This window comes from Palaemon carinicauda, chromosome 14, assembly GCF_036898095.1.
Source record: "Palaemon carinicauda isolate YSFRI2023 chromosome 14, ASM3689809v2, whole genome shotgun sequence".
NCBI lineage: Eukaryota > Metazoa > Arthropoda > Malacostraca > Decapoda > Palaemonidae > Palaemon > Palaemon carinicauda.
Window position 1 is genome coordinate 39,970,649 of NC_090738.1, and position 20,524 is coordinate 39,991,172.

The 20,524-nt window shown below is 41.9% G+C and overlaps 1 protein-coding gene across 4 annotated transcripts in view; it reads left to right on the plus strand.

Moving 5' to 3' along the window:
- LOC137653534 (uncharacterized) overlaps positions 1 to 20,524 on the plus strand; it is a 111,847-nt gene that overhangs the window by 52,538 nt on the left and 38,785 nt on the right. The window contains exon 1 of one of the 4 annotated variants that reach the window (XM_068387011.1): positions 1,907 to 2,196. The exons of 1 other annotated variant lie outside the window; for it this stretch is intronic. The gene's annotated coding sequence lies outside the window, so the exon portion shown is untranslated. Of the gene's footprint in view, positions 1 to 1,906; positions 2,197 to 2,428; positions 2,639 to 20,524 lie in introns of those variants that run through there. 2 more of the 4 variants (XM_068387013.1, XM_068387009.1) reach the window with 2 other exon arrangements.

The following is a 20,524-nucleotide window of genomic DNA, read 5'->3' on the forward strand; positions in this document are numbered from 1 at the left end:
GATGAGTCAACAGGTTCCAGATTTTTGGCATAAAAATGTTTTATATGTGCTTTCACTGATGAGTTTTGATGGTATGAAAAACAGCTTCCCTTAGGTAACCTTAACGCAAGGACAAGAGGAACAGACATTTTAACAACTTCATTAAGCATTATCACAAAGGAGTACTAAATTTACTTCCTTATTATGATAAGTTATGCACTGATGGTGTTCCAGCTATGATGGCTAAAAACTAGGGATTTATTGAACATCTCAAAAAGCCAATAATTATTTTTTTTTCAATGAAAACAGCTAAGTGTGTTTAAACAGATACAATTTTTAACTGGGATGTTGCATTTTTATGATATGTGATTGTTTAAAAAAGTACCAACTTGCCAATATAAAATATTTGAAAAGGTTATATTGTTGATATCTATAAGCTTTCTTTTCTAAAAGATTAATATTATTTTATTTATCACTTCAATACAAAGAACCTACTTGCTTAACTAAAGTAATTTGAAAATGACATGCTTTCGATATTATTCATTTACTTACGGTAGTTTGAAAACTACCCAAACTTGAATGAAATATTTTAAAAATTATAATTCATTTACTGATTACTTGTATAAAAAGTACTTAATTCAAAAATTTGAAATTGTAATGCTTTAAATTTTTATAAACCTGTCACTCTCTCTTTAGATTACTAATAAATTACTTGGAGGATAAGATAACCAACAAAATTCTATGAGGCCTTAAGGGGCATTGAGGAATTGCAAGATGGCCTTCATCCAAAAAAGAGTTCCCCACCCCTGGGTATGATCATCAAAACTGTTTTAGTTAGAAGCACCAGTACTAGGTTGGTTTGCTGTGAGCAGTCAGACGATATCTCCCTAGCTGATGAAAACTGGCCAAACCCCAGACATGGATTGACATGTCTGATGCCTTTGTCCCGCAGTGGACTAGAAACGGCTACTTTCTTCTTTGTAAAGTGTAGAAGAGACACTTTAGCTATGGTAAACAGCTCTTCTAGGAGAAGGACACTCTATAATCAAGCCACTGTTCTGTAATCTTGGGTAGTGCCATAGCCTCTGTACCATAGTCTTCCACTGTCCTAGGTTAGAGTTCTCTTGCTTGAGGGTGCACTCGGGCACACTATTTTATTTTATTTCTCTTCCTTTTGTTTTAAAGTTTTTTTTTTATAGTTTATATAGATTTATTTCAATGTTGTTACTCTTCTTAAAATATTTTATTTTTCCTTGTTTCATTTCCTCATTGGGCCACTTTCTTTGTTAGAGTTTTCCAACTAGGGTTGTAGCTTAGCAAGTAATAATAATAATAATAATAATAATAATAATAATAATAATAATAATAATAATAATAATAATAATAATAATAATTATTATTATTATTATTATTATTATTATTATTATTATTATTATTATTATTATTATTATTATTATTATTATGAATCCTGTCCTTGTATGTGTAAATGTTGGGGTATGTGTGCTGTTTCTAATGTCAAACATTTTATATGTTGCAAATGTCTTAGTTCAGATCGTGCACATTCATTTAAAGATCATAAGCAGTTTACAACCAAAGAACACGTTGGTTGATTCGAAGTCAGATCTACTTCTTTCATCTCTTTAATTGTCACTCAAGCAACCGCTTTAGTTTTGGTGAAACTGTGATTGTGTGTAGTTCGTTAACACAGAACTGTCGTTATTGTGGTCCTTTTGGATTTGGCATGTAAACTCGCTAGACTCGATTTCTGATGTACCAATTCATAAATTATTTTTTTCTTGTTGAATTAAATCAAGTGAATGATGGTTCAAATCATAGAATATGTAAATAAAAATAAAAAACTTAATTTTATACTTGAATAGGCAGTTATAAACCGAGAAGTGGTATTTTGGTCTAAAGGAGCTATACAAACTTATGGCAGTTTTGTTCCAAAAGAACTATTTAATATAGTCACTAGCAGTTTTTCCTACCTATAATTTTCCAACTGAAAATTTGTTTCTACTATGCTGTTTATGTTGTTACAAGAATTCATAGTGTGCTTACAGTAATAACTGTAAAATCGAACTATAAATCATGATTAAAGTGTAGAATTGTTGATGTTAGCTGAATTCAAGCTGGCGATGATTGAAAATAGTGGAGTGGAACTTCAGAAAGCACACCTATGTGGACGTCGTTTAAATCTGCATTCCTATTTTTTTGGTAAATATGTAGTCGATCATTAATTTATAAATATCGAACGATTTATGACGATAATTTAGTAGCAAACAACGAGAACCAGTACTCTGGTGGATCCTTTATCATGCTGGCAAAATTATTTTAGACTTTAAAATCTATACTTTTAATAGTTCACTAAAGTTGTCTTAGTCCAATTTAGGTATTCGGACGGTGTTGATGCTCTTCAAAAGAAGGCAACTGTGCTTATCCCATACAAAAATGGGATAGAAATAAAGTTAATAGAAGATGTTTGACATGGAGGTAAAAAACAGTAAATGAGAGACATTACTTAACCACTACCTGTCATTTCGCAAGTATCAAAACTCGGTAGGTAATCATTATGAGAGACTCCTTTGCCAAAAACGTAAACAATAACACCACGGGACAGGGAAATCCACCGAATTTATATCAATTTAACCCATGGAGGGTAAGAAACGTCTTAAATCTATTTGTATTTTCTCTTAATTACATTTTTTCTTAATTTATATGCTTTTGAAAGGTTTTGTGTTTTGCTGGTACTCTAGGGTAAAGTGCCTCTGATTACGTTAGGCAAGTCTTCATAGAATCTACGGCAGTGTAAAAACTCCAGGGGTTAGGCTACGGTAGACTATCTTTTGTCAAAAGGACAATAAGAATGGTGTTTGGGTAAAGTTTTGGATTCAACCAAATTGGGAAATGTATTATATTAATATATTTTCCTAGTAAAGCACGTGATAACAAAATACTTCTCAATACATTATTGTCGCTAATGCATACTTACAGAGAAAAAAAATATTTCAGGAATTGAAGGTCTTGACTTTTTCTAAGTTTAGTGTATATCTTTCCATGGGCACGCAAGGTAGCTCTTGTTCGTTTGTATATCTGTTTTCATCTTACTTGGCTCCTCCCCATTGCGCAATGTGACAATATTTGCTTGAATGCGCATTTGCTCCTCCCACTAATGTCGCTCCTCCAATCTAAATACTACTGGGTTCTTTTCAAGGGTTATTATTGGACGATTCATTGGTCTCTCAGTCTTGTTTCAAGGATCTGTTTTTCGTGCAATATAACATTGTAAACGATAGTATTTTGTTTTTTTCCCTATTTCATTATGGGAGAAACCCGTGATTGTCGTTTGTTTTCGGTTTTCAAAAGTTCCGGTTTCTATATTTTCATCACACGTCACTTGACTGTCATGGATCCTCCGGTACGGTTGTGTGAAATATGTCGTTATTCCTATTTTGATGTGATCGGCAGATTTCATGGGAATTATAATGGAACTCCTGAAGTAGTGAATCGTTTTCTAAGGGAGCATTCCGTATTACCTTTAAGTGTCCAGTGTGGTAAATGTGATTCGGCTTTACATTTTCGTGAGGATAGACATGTGTGGTATTGTACCAAATCTGTAAAGGAGGGTCAACCACAACCTTCCACATCTTCATCGTCATCTTCCGTTTAAGGTAAGAAGTGATTTAACAAAATATATATATTCAAATTTACCCCTGGTTAAAGGGGGGGTTGCAAGGGGGGGCGAAGCCCCCCCCCCCCCCCCCCCCCCCCCGGTAGGGGTACAGGGCCCCTAGGTTAGGTTAGGTGGGTTTGTTAGGTTCTGTGGTGTCCTGAAAATTACTGTGGCCTTAAGGGGGGGTCGCAGGGGCGGCGAAGCCCCCCCCCGGTAGGGGTACAGGGCCCCTAGGTTAGGTTAGGTGGGTTTGTTAGGTTCTGTGGTGCCTTGAAAATTACTGTGGCCATAAGGGGGGGTCGCAGGGGGAGCGAAGCCCCCCCCCCCCCCGGTAGGGGTACAGGGCCCCTAGGTTAGGTTAGGTGGGTTTGTTAGGTTCTGTGGTGCCTTGAAAATTACTGTGGCCATAAGGGGGGGGTCGCAGGGGGGGCGAAGCCCCCCCCCCCCCCCCCCCCCGGTAGGGGTACAGGGCCCCTAGGTTAGGTTAGGTGGGTTTGTTAGGTTCTGTGGTGCCCTGAAAATTACTGTGGCTTTAAGGGGGGGTCGCTGGGGGGCCCTACCCCCCTCCCCCCGGTAGGCCTAGTTAGGGGTATGGGGGAGGGGTGCTGGAACATTAATTATTCATTTATTGCAAATATCATTCAATGCTCCAACACCCTCCCCCCCCCTTCCCCCACCCAAAACCCCGGTTCCCAAAGGGTGTCCCCCATAATTGGTGGGATGAACTAGGGTATACATAGTAAATCTCTAAATCGGTTGGTTTGCAGTCAAAATAAACGTTAAATTCATTGAAACCACACTATTTCTGATGCAACAAATATATTTTTATTGCATTTTTCCAAATTTGGCTGAAACTAAAAATTTACCGGTGTTTGAATTCCCGTTTGACTCCATCAAGCCACTTTTCCGTGAAAACTATTTTTGGGGGCGTTTGTATTATAGCGGCCACCTGTATGTATGATGACGGCTGACTAAGAAAATGGCAGCTTAAGGGGGTTCGCAGGGGAGCGTTAATCCTTCCGTTAGGTAAATAGATAAGGATATGGCTAGTAGGTTAGGGTACGGGGATCGAAGTAAGGTTAACTGGTGCCAATTTTTTATGCACGCGGGAGGAAGTGGCCGCTGATATACAAAGGCTCCCCCATTTTTTTTTTTTTATTAATTGTCATATTGTTCTGCAAAACTATAGTCATACAAAAACAAAAATATATTTGGACCCTGTGTATATTGATGGCCAGGGTCTCTTGCGCACATTGAAAATGAAGTTTTTATTTTAGATTAACAAAATTATCCCAAAAGTGTTTTGATTAGCATATTTCAATAAATCGTTACTAGTAAATCGTTTAAACCCCTAACCATTAATCTCACTGTATTAATAACGGAGCTAATCAAATCTAAGTTTGTATAATTAATAAGTAATGCTAGCCCACGGGGCTAACTTGTTTATCGAAACATGTTCTCCACTTGAAAGAACATAAGATCAATGAGATAATGTTTAATCGATAGCGAAGCGATCATATGGCAGAACAAAAGCCAATAAATTATTAATGTTTAATCGATAGCGAAGCGATCATATGGCAGAACAAAAGCCAATAAATTATTAATGTTTAATCGAAAGCGAAGCGATCATATGGCAGAACAAAAGCCAATAAATTATTAATGTTTAATCGATAGCGAAGCGATCATATGGCAGAACAAAAGCCAATAAATTATTAATGTTTAATCGATAGCAAAGCGATCATATGGCAGTACAAAAACCCAATAAATCATTTACTCAAGCAATAATGTATTTGTAGCTTGATGGACACACCATGAACAACTCCATAGAAAATGGGATGAAAGTCACGTCATCTGTGAGTCAAAGTCCTAGCACACAAAAACTCCAGTGTTTTGATCGTGTTTCATTAGCATAATCGGTAGTCGTTTCACCATAGCTAAAAAATTATGACTTTCTTCTGGAAAGCGTTATAAAAAACGTACAAAACATCTATAATTACATCATGTACCTGTTTTTAAAGCAGTAAAAGATATCTTTTAATGTAAAGATTCATCAATGGAATCTTACTCCTCTATTTCTTGTCATTTGTAGCCATGTCTGTCGTACTGCCAAACCCCTACACAAGAACACCACCTAACCTAAACTCCCCTACCTAACCTAAACTCCCCTACCTAACCTACGAGCCGTTTCCTCACCTACCGAAGGGGTTGACCCCTGCTGTGACCTCTTAGGCTGCCATATTTTTAGCTTACCCTGCTTTAGCTTCCTAACTGACTTTACTTCTGATAAGGAAACAGTCTTATTTTGTAAGAGAAATCTATTTTACAAGTAATAAGAATATTTACACTTGTTCCAGGGAACTACATTCACCTCATGATATTTGAAAGAAATATAGCATTACTTACATTACTCAATGTTACTGAAGTTTGAATCTTTGAAAATTTGGGTTGCATTATCTTAGGTAGGAATAACTTCCTTTTTTTATCTTTTTTTTTATTTTGCAATGGATGGGCAATAAACTATATGCAAAGCAAGACGTTATGACAAATCCATCTTCACACAATTGTTTGGATCTTTGAAAATCTAACATATTTCTTGGAAATCTTCCGTCTGCATGAACTATTTGAGCAGCACCCAAAAAACTTGTGCTGACCATTGTGATTTATTTTTCCATCATAAACAGAACGCATTTCACCAACACTGCACTTGGAACAAATTCCTAACACATTTAGGACCCTTGATTTCTCTTGGAAGAACACCATGGTTATATAAAACTGTCAGAGTTTCTGAATTATTACGTAAAATAAGGCTTAGTGTTGAACTAGGTTAGTTTACAGCCCCCACAAATTTGGGCCATGAATGAATTGAGGACTTTTGATTTTAAATGCACTGTCTAAGTGAATTTAGAATGATTTTTATGAAAACCCAATAAAAACTGGTGCTTGGGATATATCTAGAATCTGATTGGTCAATTTGAGGTTAGGCTCTGGTTACGGTTAATTTCCTTTTTGCCTACACATACACGAGTAATCTGGCCTATTCTTTACAGGTTCTCCTCTGTCCTCATACACCTGACAACACTGAGTTTTAAATATTAAACTTAGCCGGTGAATATATAATAGCTGACGTCTCCGACGGCTCGACAGATTCCAAAAACTCGCGAGCGATCGCCGTGAAGGTTGCGGGTGTGCCCACCAGCGCCGACTATCGGCCAGATACCGCATATACTTGTAAACATCTCCAGTTCTTCTCTGTCGGTTTCATCGACAAGTTGATTCCACTCGCTTTATGACCTCGAGTTTTCTACCGAATTGGTGAAGTACAGTACTTGGTTTTGGTTTTATTGCTTTCGCCGTGTTGGATTATTCAATACTATCTTCAAAAGAAATGCTTGTGAAAGGAGAGGAAAAGTGTTTTGCCCTTGCTTTTTTATCTCTGGTTTTTCCATAGAGTAAAGATGGCCGACCCTTCCCTCAGTGTACGGAAGTGTGTTTAAGGCTTTTAGTAATTATTTTATCACGTTATAAATTATTGTTGATATTTATAGATTTTCCTCTATATATTTTATATCCCACCCGCCTTTATTAGGCCTCTTCAATTAGCTTTCCATTTATACTAAACATCAAGATAAATTTTATGTTTTGTTTATATGCGGCCTTTACCTATTCCTCCCCTAGTCCGAGATGTAGGCGGTCCTAACTTGGAAACCGAAGTTAAACAACGTTGAGCCCATTCAACTTTTATTTTTGTTAAGTTTAAATCAATTGCTCTGTAAGAGTTATGAAATGAATATTTTTTAGAAAATATTTGAAGAAATATATTCTTTGAATAGTCTTCGTGCTGTTTTTTTTTTCAAAGATGAACTAACGTTTGGTTTATTTATGCTACGCAGTTTGCGCTCTATCGTTACGATAGAGAAAGAGAGAATCACGGTTTCACTTTGCAGAAAGAGTAAATCGATTTTGACGTTTTGTTCATTCTTCTTTCAAATTGAAGTGTTTTAGATACTAATTTAAAGGAACTTGTTAATTTTCAATTTCTTAGTCCTTTCAGTTTTTTCCTTTGGTCAAATAACCTGTTTATTGACGAAGGGTGAGTGGGCAATTCTCTTGTGTGTGACAAGAGAGAGAGAGAGAGAAAGAGAGAACGATCCGATCTTTATTCTCGTCCCAAGTAAGGAGTTTGGGAGCGAGTAACGTTGTTCTCGATTCAGTTTTTTACTCTCGTCCCAAGTCTCTGTACAGGGAGAGAGGATAAAACGTTTTTAGTTTTTACTCTCGTCCCAAGGCACTGTACGGTGAGAGATTGAAAACATAGTCTTTAGTGAACTAGTGTTTAGTCTCCTCCCCAGTCACTGATCCTTTTTAACTATATATTTCCGTTTTATTCGATATATATGTATATGTTTTTTGATTTTTGCATGTGTGTTTCATTTTGTACTAATGTGCTTACATTATACGACTCATTTCGCAATTATAACCTTTTGATGTAAGGGAGAATTGCGTGCTTCAGGTAGATATCAGTTTTATTCATACCTAATGTGAAATTATTGAAAAATACGATATCAGTGAAGTAAGTGCAAAAAAAAAAAAATGTTCTGTGTTGCGGAGGGTTCGTTTGTTCGTGCTTGTCGCTCCCCTAGTCCGAGACCTCTTTCAGGCTCCCCTGCACCAGGGAGAAGTAATGTCGTAGGACTTAAGGGGACGAGAGGCTTTAACCAACGTACAGACGTTCCCTCTTTGGTATCGGACGTTTCTCGTTAAGATCGCCCTTACCATAAGACGGGTGAGACTGTGTTCTCCTCGTCATTCGAAGACTTTTCGCAAAAGAAACCTTGGCGCAAGGTTTCTAGACCCTTTAAGCGAAAGTCAGTCCCTTCAGGACAGGTCCAGCGTCCTGGCTGTAGCCATGGGGACAGCTCTGACCCTTTGCAGTCGTCGGAAGACTGTTCGCCTATTAAACGCAAGCGTAACACGTGGTCCGAGGGTCGCGGTAAAGGCAATGTTTTGCCAACACAGACGTTACCGTCGTCTCGGCCCGTTCCGACTCCCGTTGATCCTAGATGGGTTGTCCTGCAGGACATGCAGACTAAGCTTGCCTCCCTTATGGAGAAGTATGACGTTGTGCAGGTTCACGATGAACCTTCGCTTTCGAGTCGCCGTTACGCTAAACGAGACTCTGGCCGTCAGCCGTCCAAATGAGCATTTGCTCGTCCGTTTGACGTTAGTGCTGACGTTTCTTGTACTTTGAAACGTGATGTCAGTAGTTTTTCACGTCAGTCACGTGACATGGATCCTCCCTCGCTGCAGTCTTGTGTTGACTTTCAGCCGCTGCCGCAGTCTCGTGTTGACGTTCAGGACGTTAGCCAACCAGCTCAGTTGCCTCGACTTGACGTTGAGCGTCAATCACCGCAGTCGAAGGTTGTTTTGACTGCTCAGTCTAGGCCGTCAATGCAGTTCCGACGTGACGTCGAGCGTCCATCAACTCCTGTTGTTGTTGTTGGACAGTCACAAGGTTTTCAGTCCTTTCAGCAGCGACGTGACGTCGCTTCCTCTACTGCTACTGCTGCTCCTTTGCTTGTTGACATTGCCTGTCAAGCATTGCCGCCGCGGCAGGTCTCTCCTTTTCATGAGACTAGACAATTGTCGGACGAGGTTCCTTCAGATGAGGAAGTTGCTGATCCTCCTCCTACTGATATTCCTTTGGGGACTTTGTCAGACGGAGAGGAGCCTAAAGCTGCTCAGACCTCTATGGACTTTAAAAAAAAAAAAATCATGCTGATTTTTAAGGATCTTTTTCCGGTCCATTTTGTAACTGCTGCTCCTCGTTCGCCTTCATCAGAGTTTACGCTAGGCCTAGCTACTTCGAAGCCGTCGTTTTCTAAGCTAGTGCTCTCTCGCTCTTCTAAGAGAGCTTTACGTTTGCTAGGCGACTGGTTGATCACCAGGAGGAGTTTGGGGGAGACAGCCTTTGCTTTCCCTCCTTTTAAACTGGCTTCTAGAGCGAGCGTCTGGTATGACACGGGAGAAGTTCTCGGCTTGGGAGTTCCTGCCTCTGCCCAGGGAGACTTCTCAAGCCTCATAGACTCTCCCCGTCGCCTGGCCATGAGACGCTCCAAGATTTTATGGTCGGCTTCAGAGCTAGACCATCTCCTGTTAGGAGTTTTTTCGAGCGTTTGAAGTTTTTATTTGTTGGTTGGTCCCTGGGAGCCTTAAGTCAGAAGGTCTCTCCAGCTGTCAATGTTTTGCTGTACAATTATGTCATGCATGAACAAGGCTATCAGGGATAGCTCCAATGATCTGACAGCCACGTTCACTGCAGGAACAAGGCTATCAGGGATGGCTCCAATGATCTGGCAGCCACGTTCACTGCAGGAGTACTTAAGATGTAAGTGCGCTCAATGTGTTCATTGTCAAGACAAACTTCACGATGAAGACTACCAAATCTGTCTTGGCAGCAGTAAGGGAAGGCGACTGGATGGTCTCTCTCGACCTTCAGGATGCATACTTCCACATCCCGATTCATCCAAACTTTCAACAACATCTGAGGTTTGTGGACGGGAAAGTAATGTACCAATGTTGAGCACTGTACTTCGGCCTCATTCCTGCTCCTCTTGTTTTTACTAGGCCCTTGCAAAATGTAGCAAGCTTACTACATTTTTTGAGGATTCAGAGCCTCCCTTTATTTTGACGACTGGCTAATCAGGGCGTCGTCATTATATCACTGTCTGGAGAGCCTCTAATGGATATTAGGCCTAACCAAGGAGCTAGGTCTCATAGTGAACGTAGAGAAGTCGTAACTTACAGTACCCCATCCCAGACTATTCTTTATTTGGGAATGGAGATACAGTGTCTGATTTTTCGGGCCTTTTCGTCTCCCACAAGAATGGAACAAGCTCTGTTAAAAGTCCTTCACTTGCAAGAGGAAAACAGTTGCTCAGTAAGAGTTTGAACTAGCCTCATGGGAACTCTGTCATCGCTGGAGTAGTTTATCTCTCTGAGGAGACTCAACCTATGCCCTCTCCAATTTCACCTAAACCATTGGAACAAGGAGAAGGGCTTAGAGAGTATCTCTTTCCCAATCTCCAACCCAGTCTAGACATGTCTGACTTGGTGGGACAGCAACATCAGACTTCGAGAAGGTCTTTCTCTTGCGATCAAGAACCCAAACCATGTGTTGTATTCAGATGCTTCGGTTTTGGGTTAGGGAGCTCCACTGGACAGTCTGGAATGCTCGGGTCTTTGATCCACGGATCAGAAGGAACTCCATTTAAGGCAAGTAACATCTCTCCTTTGGCGAGATTTGTGCAAGGAAAAATGAATGTCTTGGCGGACTGCCTCAGCAGAAGAGGACAAGTCATCTCCATGGAGTGGACGTTGCATAAGACTGTGTGCGAGAAGCTATGGATGACATGGGGTCAACCCACCATAGATCTTTTTGCGACTTCTCTGACAAAGAGGCTCTCGACTTACTGCTTTCCAGTTCCAGATCCAGAGGCAGCCCACATAGACGCTTTCCTGCTGGACTGGTCTCACCTGGACGTTTATGCCTTTCCACCTTTCAAGATCCTAAACAAGGTGCTGCAGAAGTTCACCTCTCACGAAGGGACCAGGTTGACATTGGTTGCTCCACTCTGGCCCGCGAGAGAGTGGTTCACAGAGGTACTTCTATGGCTGGTAGACGTTCCAAGAAGTCTGCCGTTACGGATGGATCTCTTGCGACAGCCTTACGTAAAGAGATTTTATCAAAGCCTCCGCACGCTTCGTCTAACTGCCTTCAGACTATCGAAAGACTCTCTTGAGCTCAAGGGTTTTCGAAGGAGGCAGCTAGAGCGATCGCGAGGGCTAGAAGATCCTCTACCATCAGGATCTATCAGTCGAAATGGGAGGTATGTAGTGACTGGTGCAAGTCCTCCTCTATTTCCTCTTCCAGTACCTCTGTAGCCCAAATTGCGGACTTTCTCCTGCATCTGAGAAATGTTCGCTCCCTCTCTGCTCCCACTATTAAAGGCTACAGGAGCATGTTGGCGTCTGTTTTCAGACATAGAGGCTTGGATCTGTCAAATAACAAGGATCTCCAAGAACTCCTTAAGTCCTTCGAGACCTCTAAGGAGCGTCGTATGTCAACTCCCGCTTGGAACTTAGACGTGGTCCTAAGGTTCCTAATGTCAGACAGGTTTGAGCCATTGCATTCAGCCTCCCTGAAGGATCTCACCCTCAAGACGCTTTTTTTGGTGTGCTTGGCTTCTGCTAAAAGGGTCAGTGAGATCCATGCTTTTAGTAAGAACATCGGCTTCTCTACAAATAAAGCTACATGTTCACTTCAACTTGGTTTTTTGGCCAAGAACGAACTGCCTTTTCGGTCTTGGCCTAAATCTTTTGAAATACCTAGTCTGTCAGAAATCGTAGGTAACGAAGTTGAAAGAGTGCTGTGACCCGTTAGAGCTCTAAGTTTTACTTAGCTTGAACTAAACCATTACGAGGTGGTTCTGAGGCCTTATGGTGCTCCGTTAAGAAGCCCTCATTGCCCATGTCTAAAAATGCGTTATCGTACTTTATTAGACTTTCAATCCGGGAGGCACATTCTCATTTAAATGAGAAAGATCGTTGTTTGCTTAAGGTCAAGACGCACGAAGTGAGAGCGATAGCGACTTCGGTGCCTTTAAGCAAAACAGGTCTCTTCGAAGTATTATGGACGCGACCTTTTGGAGGAGCAAGTCGGTGTTCGCTTCATTTTACTTAAAAGACGTCCAGACTCTTTATGAGGACTGCTACACCCTGGGTCCATTCGTTGCAGCGAGTGCAGTAGTGGGTGAGGGTTCTACCACTACATTCCCTTAATCCCAATATCCTTTTAATCTTCTCTTGAAATGTTTTTAATCTTGTCTTGGGTCGTACGGAAGACTAGGAAGTCTTTCGTATCCTTTTTGATTTGGCGGGTGGTCAGATGTTGTTTCTTGAGAGCGCCCAGATTAAGGGTTTTGATGAGGTCCTGTTATAGGGGTGTTCGCCCTGGATATAACAGCTCCTGGGAGTCTTTCAGCATCCTGAGAGGATGGCTGGGCTTCGTGAGGAAAGCGGACTAATGAGGCAGAGTAATAATCAGAGTCTGCTTCCTTACCAGGTACCTATACTTAAGTCTGTTTTTTGAATAATTGTCAAAAACTCTTGAGCATATATGCCTTTATTGTATTAATACTGGTCTCTACCCACCACCATGGGTGTGAATCAGCTATTATATATTCACCGGCTAAGTTTAATATTTAAAAATGATATTTTGATTATAAAATAAATTTTTGAATATACTTACCCGGTGAATATATAAATTAAAGGCCCTCCCTTCCTCCCCGATAGAGACCTAGGGGACTGAGAAGAACTGGAGATGTTTACAAGTATATGCGGTATCTGGCCGATAGTCGGCGCTGGTGGGCACACCCGCAACCTTCACGGTGATCGCTCGCGAGTTTTTGGAATCTGTCGAGCCGTCGGAGACGTCAGCTATTATATATTCACCGGGTAAGTATATTCAAAAATTTATTTTATAATCAAAATATCATATTTCCAAACAATTCTTCTTTGCTTAAGGGGTTAACTACTGCACTGTGATTGTTCAGTGGCCACTTTCCTCTTAGTAAGGGTAGAAGAGACTTTAGCTATTGTAAGCAGCTCTTCTATGAGAAGGACAGTCCAAAATCAAACCATTGTTCTCTAGTCTTGGTTAGTGCCATAGCCTTTGTACCATGGTTTTCCACTGTCTTTGGTTAGGTTTCTCTTGCTTGAGGGTACATAGGCACACACTTCTATTTTATTTCTCTTCCTCTTGTTTTGTAGAAGTTTTTATTGTTTATATAGGAAATATTTATTTCAATGTTGTTACTGTTTTTAAAATATTTTCTTTTTCTTTGTTTTCTTTCCTCACTAGGCTATTTTCCCTGTTGGAGCCCCTGGACTTATAGCATCCTGCTTTTACAACTAGGGTTGTAGCTTAGCAATTAATAATAGTAATAATATTACTTTATAAGCTGCAACCTTAGTTGTAGCTTATGCTATGAGCCAGAGGGCTCCAACAGGGATAAATGCCCAGAGAGGAAAGGAAATAAACTACAAAGAAGTTTAGCAACAATAATAAACATTAAAATAAATCTTTCATATATAAACTATAAAAACTTCAAAGTAACTAGAGGAAGAGAAACAAGATTTAATAGTGTGCCTGAGTGTACCCTCAAACAAGAACTTCACAAGACTAGAGAACATGATGGCCTAGTTTGAGGTATGGAAGAATGGGAGGCTTTAATGTTCACTCTTATCAGTGAATTGGCAAAGGTTTGCACCATAATAGTAATCTAACAAAACCATCCTAACATATTTAAGTATTGCTATTAACTTAATGATGGAGTAAAATATAGGTTTTTTTTTTTTAATAGTTTTTAATGTCTGATAAAATGGCCTTTTAAATATTTAACTTAGCCGGTGAATATATAGCTGCAACTCTGTTGCTCGACAGACAAAAAACTGTACAAAAAAACTCGCCAGCGATCGCTATACAGGTTGCGGGTGTGCCCATCAGCGCCAGCTGTCGGCCAGATACCAAGCTCCATGTAAACAAAGCTCAATTTTCTCTCTGTCGACGTGTCGACAAGACGTACTTTACTCGCTGTTGAAATCTGGAGTTTTTCCCATCATCTTTGGTGAAGTACTATATTCTGGTTTGAGCTTTCGCAGGGCAGGTGTTTTTTCTTTTGGTGACAAAGCATCTTAAATCTTGAACTCGTTTTGGATAGATTTAATTTTTGGTGACAAAGAGAGCATGGACTTTCTTTGACTCTTAAATGGCCGACCCTTCCCTTAGACGGAAGTGTGTTTAGGCTTTTAGTAATTATCTTATCACGTTATAAATTAATTATAGATTTTCCTCTATATATTTTATATCTCCGCCTTTATTAGGCCTCTTCGATTAACTTTCCATTTATAATAAACATAAAAAATGAATTTTAATGTTTTGTTTATATGCGACCTTTCCTAAGAGTAGGCGGTCCTATCTTGGAAACCGAAGTTAAACAACGTTGAGCCCTTTGCAATCGTAAATGGCTTTTAAAGAGCTAATGATTTAAAACCTTTTAAATGAATATTTTTAATAAATATTTTATGAAAGAATTTCTTTGAATAGTCTTCGTACTATTTTCAAAGATGAACTAACGTTTAGTTTATTTATACTACGCAGTTTGCGCTCTATCGTTACGATAGAGAGAGAGAGTATCACGGTTTCACTTTGCAGAAAGAGTAAATCGATTCTGACGTTTTGTTCATTCTTCTTTCAAAGCTTAAATGTTTTAAATTCTATTTTAAAGGAACTTTTTAATTGAAAAACCTTTGTTTTTTCCTTTGGTCAAATAACATGTTTTTTTGACGAAATGTAATTGGGCTCTTCTCTTAGGTGCGAAATCAAGAGAGAAAGAGAGAGAGAGATAGAGACGGAGGGAGAGAGAGGAGAGAAAACGTTCCGTTCAAGCGGGTAACGTTGTTCTCGAGTTGCTCTCGTCCCTAGTCTCGGTACGGGGAGAAAGGATAAAACGTTTTTAGTTTTTATTCTCGTCCCCAGGCTATGTGCGGTTAGAGATTGAAAACGTAGTTTTGAAGGAACTAGTGTTTAGTCTCTTCCCCAGCCACTGAATTTTTTATCTTAAAATATGTTTTCTGTTTTTTGCTGGTATTAATGAGCTTGCATTATACAACTGATTTCGCAATTACTACCTTTTGATGAGGGTAGAATTGCGTGCTTCAGGTAGAAATCAGTAAAAGTTTCGATTTCAGTGAAATAAGTGCAAAACAGAAAATCGAAGTGATAAAGTGATATTGCGCTAAGTGTTACAGTGTTGCGTCCGAGGGTTCGTCTGTTCGTGCCTGTCGTTCACCTAGTCCGGGACCTCTTGCAAGCTCCCAAACCCAGGGGAGAAGTAATGTCGAACAACTTATGGGTTCGAGAGGCCTTGATCAACGAACAGACGTTTCCCTCTATGGTATCGGGTGTATCTTACCAAGATCTCCCCTACCATAAGACGAGAGAGACGTTTTTTCTCCTCGTCATCCGAAGGCTTTTCGCATAAGAAACCTGTAATAAGGTTTCGAAGCCCTTAAGCGAAAGTCAGTCCTTTCAGAACAGGTCCAGCGTCCTGCTTGCAGCCATTAGGACAGCTCTGACCCTATGCAGTCTCGGAAAACTGCTCGCCGCCTAACAAAAGCGTAACATAGACTCCGAGAGTCTTTTTTGTTGGCAAAGTGTTGCGGTCACAGACGTTACCCTCGTCTCTTACCACAACCATTTCCGTTGATCCTTAATGGGTTGTACGGCAAGACATGCAGAATATGCTTGCCTCCCTTATGGAAGACTATTCTGCCGATTAGTCCGTTGAGTCTAGCCGTTTATCTCATCGATATCCTGGCTTTCAGCCAACCTAACGTTCCTTTGTGCTTCCTGTTGACGTTGGCGTAGCTAAGTCACGTCAGTCAGGTTGTTTAGAACCACACTCGATGCGGTCTCGTGTGGATTTTCAGCCACATTTAGACGTTAGGCCACTTGCTGATGCTCCTGTTGACGTTCAGGACGTTCGCTAACAATCGGAGTTGACTTGTTTTGATGCTGTGCGTCAACCTCCGCATTCTAGAGTTGTTTTGACTGCTCAGTCTAGGCAGTCAAAGCAGTCTCGAGTGGACGCTGTGCGTCCTCACGCACCTGTTGTTGTTGACAGTTCAGTTGTTGACAGTTCACAGACTGTCAAGCAGTTACATGACGTTGCGTCCTGGTCCGCTACTAATGCACCAGTGCGTGTGGACTCTGCTTGTAAAGCATTGCCACCACGGTAGGTCTCTCCCTTGTTTGAGACTCGGCTTTTATCGGACAAGGTTCCTGTAGATGAGGAAGTTGCTGTTCCCCCTCCTACTGATATTCCCTTGAGGACTCTGTCAGACGGAGAGGAGCCTAAAGCTGCTTAGCCCTCTATGGGCTTTAATTAAATCATGATGATTTTTTTAAGGATCTTTGTCCGGATCTTTTTGTAACTGCTGCTCCTCGTTCGCCTAGACGTCAGAGCTTACACTAGGCCTAGCTACTTCGAAGCCGTTGTTTATAAGCTAGTGCTCTCTCGCTCTCCTAGAGAGCTTTACGTTTGCTAGGCGACTGGTTTATCACCAGGAGGAGTTTGGGGGATACAGCCTTTGCTTTCCCTTCTTTTAAACTGGCTTATAGAGCGAGAGTCTGATATGACACGAGAGAAGTTCTCGGCTTGGGAGTTCATGCCTCTGCCCAGATAGACTTCTCAAATCTCGTAGACTCTCCCTGGCGCCTGGCCAGGAAACGCTCCAAGTTTTTTACAGGTCAACTTCACAGCTGTTTTCGAGCCTTTGAAGTTTTGCTGTACAATTATGTCATGCATAAACAAGGCTTTCAGGGATGGAAAGCGGTACCGCCTCAGTCGCTAACCCCGTCTGTTGCCGCACCTGCTCCCGTAGACCCTAAATGGGCTTTGCTGCAAGACATGCAGTCCAAGCTTGCGTCCTTGATAGAGGACTTTAATGCGGAGAAGGTTGCTGCCGAACCTTCTGGCCAACAACCTTCCAACCGGTCGGTTGTGCGTCCTGTTGACGCTGAGGTAACCTTCTCGCGTCTACCAGTTGAGGTGGTTCCTCCACCGATGCGACCCAGTGTGGGTTGCCAGCCGCACGTTGACGTTAAGCGACGCTCGGAGGTGGTTGTTGACGTTCAGGACGTTCAACAACCAGCAGAGGTGACTTGTTGTGACGCGGTGCGTCAACCTCAGCAACCTGGTATGGTGTTGACTGCACAACCCAGACGGTCTAGACAGTCTCGGGTGGACGCTGTGCTTCCTCGCGTACCCATGGTTGTTGACAGTTCACAGACTGTGCAGCAGTTCCATGATGTTGCGTCCGGCTCCGTCACGCATGCACCAGTGCGACCGGACTCAGCGAGCCAGACGTTGCCCACTCCGTTGCCCACTCCGTTGCCGTTTCCTCATCAGTTTTCGGATGAGGAATTAGCTGATGAGGACGTTGCTGAACAACAAGACGATCAGCCCCCAGAATAGATCAAGCCCTGCTATCCATCCAGAAGATGCTGAAGAAGGAACGCTGCTCAGTCAGGCTGTGGATGAGTCTGGTGGGGACGCTGTCATCCCTGGAACAGTTTGTATCACTAGGAAGACTACACCTCCGTCCTCTTCAATACCATCTGGCTTTTCACTGGAAAAAGGACAAGACGCTAGAAGCGGTCTCGATCCCGATTTCCGGAAAGATAAAGTCTTGTCTGACTTGGTGGAAGGACAATATCAACCTAAGAGAGGGTCTTCCCCTGGCTGTTCAGACTCCCCACCACGTTCTCTTCTCGGACGCATCGGACTTGGGCTGGGGCGCGACACTGGACGGTCGGGAATGCTCAGGTCTGTGGAACTCGAGTCAGAGGAGCATGCATATCAACTGCAAGGAGCTGTTGGCAGTTCATCTGGCCTTGAAAAGCTTCGAGTATCTCCTTCGAGGCACAGTGGTGGAAGTAAACTCGGACAACACCACGGCCTTGGCGTACATCTCCAAACAAGGAGGTACCCACTCACTGACGTTGTACGAGATCGCAAGGGACCTGCTCATCTGGTCAAAAGGTCAAGACATCTCCCTAGTAACGAGGTTCATCCAAGGCAACTTGAATGTCATAGCAGATTGTCTCAGTCGGAAAGGGCAAGTAATTCCAACCGAATGGACCCTCCACAAGGATGTGTGCAAGAGACTTTGGGCCACTTGGGGCCAACCAACCATAGATCTCTTTGCAACCTCGCTGACCAAGAGGCTTCCAATCTATTGCTCCCCAGTCCCGGACCCAGCAGCAATACATATAGATGCCTTCCTCCTAGATTGGTCACATCTGGATCTCTACGCATTCCCACCGCTCAAGATTGTCAACAAGGTACTGCAGAAGTTCGCCTCTCACGAAGGGACAAGGTTGACGTTAGTTGCTCCCCTCTGGCCCGCGAGAGAATGGTTCACCGAGGTACTTCGATGGCTAGTAGACGTTCCCAGAAGTCTTCCTCTAAGGGTGGACCTTCTACGTCAGCCTCACGTAAAGAAGGTACACCAAAGCCTCCTCGCTCTTCGTCTGACTGCCTTCAGACTATCGAAAGACTCTCGTGAGCTAGAGGCTTTTCGAAGGAGGCAGCCAGTGCGATTGCTAGAGCAAGGAGAGCGTCCACCATTAGAGTTTACCAGTCGAAGTGGGAAGTCTTCCGAGACTGGTGCAAGTCAGTTTCTGTATCCTCGACCAGTACCTCTGTAGCTCAAATAGCTGATTTTCTCTTATACCTGAGAAAAGGACGATCCCTTACAGCTCCCACTATCAAGGGCTACAGAAGCATGTTGGCATCAGTCTTCCGGCATAGAGGCTTAGATCTTTCCAACAGTAAAGATCTTCAAGACCTCCTTAAGTCTTTTGAGACCACCAAGGAGCATCGTTTGGCTACCCCTGGATGGAATTTAGACGTGGTGCTAAGATTCCTCATGTCAGACAGGTTTGAGCCGTTACAATCAGCCTCCCTGAAAGATCTCACTCTAAAGACTCTTTTCCTGGTATGCTTAGCCTCAGCTAAAAGAGTCAGTGAGATTCATGCCTTCAGCAAGAACATCGGATTTTCGTCAGAAAAAGCCACCTGTTCGCTGCAACTTGGTTTTCTAGCCAAAAATGAGCTGCCTTCTCGGCCTTGGCCTAAATCTTTCGATATACCCAGCTTATCGGAGATTGTAGGCAATGAACTAGAAAGAGTCTTATGCCCTGTTAGAGCTCTTAAGTTCTATTTAAAGCGTACCAAACCTTTACGAGGCCAATCTGAAGCTTTATGGTGTTCAGTTAAGAAACCATCTTTGCCTATGTCAAAGAATGCTTTATCATACTTTATCAGATTGTTAATACGAGAAGCTCATTCACATCTGAGTGAGGAAGACCAAGCTTTGCTTAAGGTGAAGACGCACGAAGTTAGAGCTGTAGCAAATTCCGTGGCCTTTAAGCAAAATAGATCTCTGCGAAGTATAATGGACGCAACCTATTGGAGAAGCAAGTCAGTGTTCGCGTCTTTTTATCTAAAGGATGTCCAGTCTCTTTACGAGAACTGCTACACACTGGGACCATTCGTAGCAGCGAGTGCAGTAGTGGGTGAGGGCTCAACCACTACAATTCCCTAATTCCATATCCTTTTAATCTGTCTCTTGAAATGTTTTTAATGTTGTTTTTATGGGTTGTCCGGAAGGCTAAGAAGCCTTTCGCATCCTGGTTGATTTGGCGGGTGGTCAAAGTCATTTCTTGAGAGCGCCCAGATTAGGGGTTTGATGAGGTCCTGTTGTATGGGTTGCAGCCCTTGATACTTCAGCTCCTAGGGGTCTATCAGCATCCTAAGAGGATCGCGAGGCTCCGTAAGGAAGACGTACTTATAAGGCAGAGTAATCGTACAAGTCGACTTCCTTACCAGGTACCTATTTATTTTGTTTTTGTTATTTTGATAACTTCTAAAATGAAATAAAAACTCTTAGCTCATAAAATGTAAACATATTTTACTGGTCTCTACCCACCATCCTGGGTGTGAATCAGCTATATATTCACCGGCTAAGTTAAATATTTAAATTTGATATTTTAATTATAAAATAAATTTTTGAATATACTTACCCGGTGAATATATAAATTAAATGACCCTCCCTTCCTCCCCAATAGAGACGCAGTGGGACGAGGAGAAAATTGAGTCTTTGTTTACATGGAGCTTGGTATCTGGCCGACAGCTGGCGCTGATGGGCACACCCGCAACCTGTATAGCGATCGCTGGCGAGTTTTTT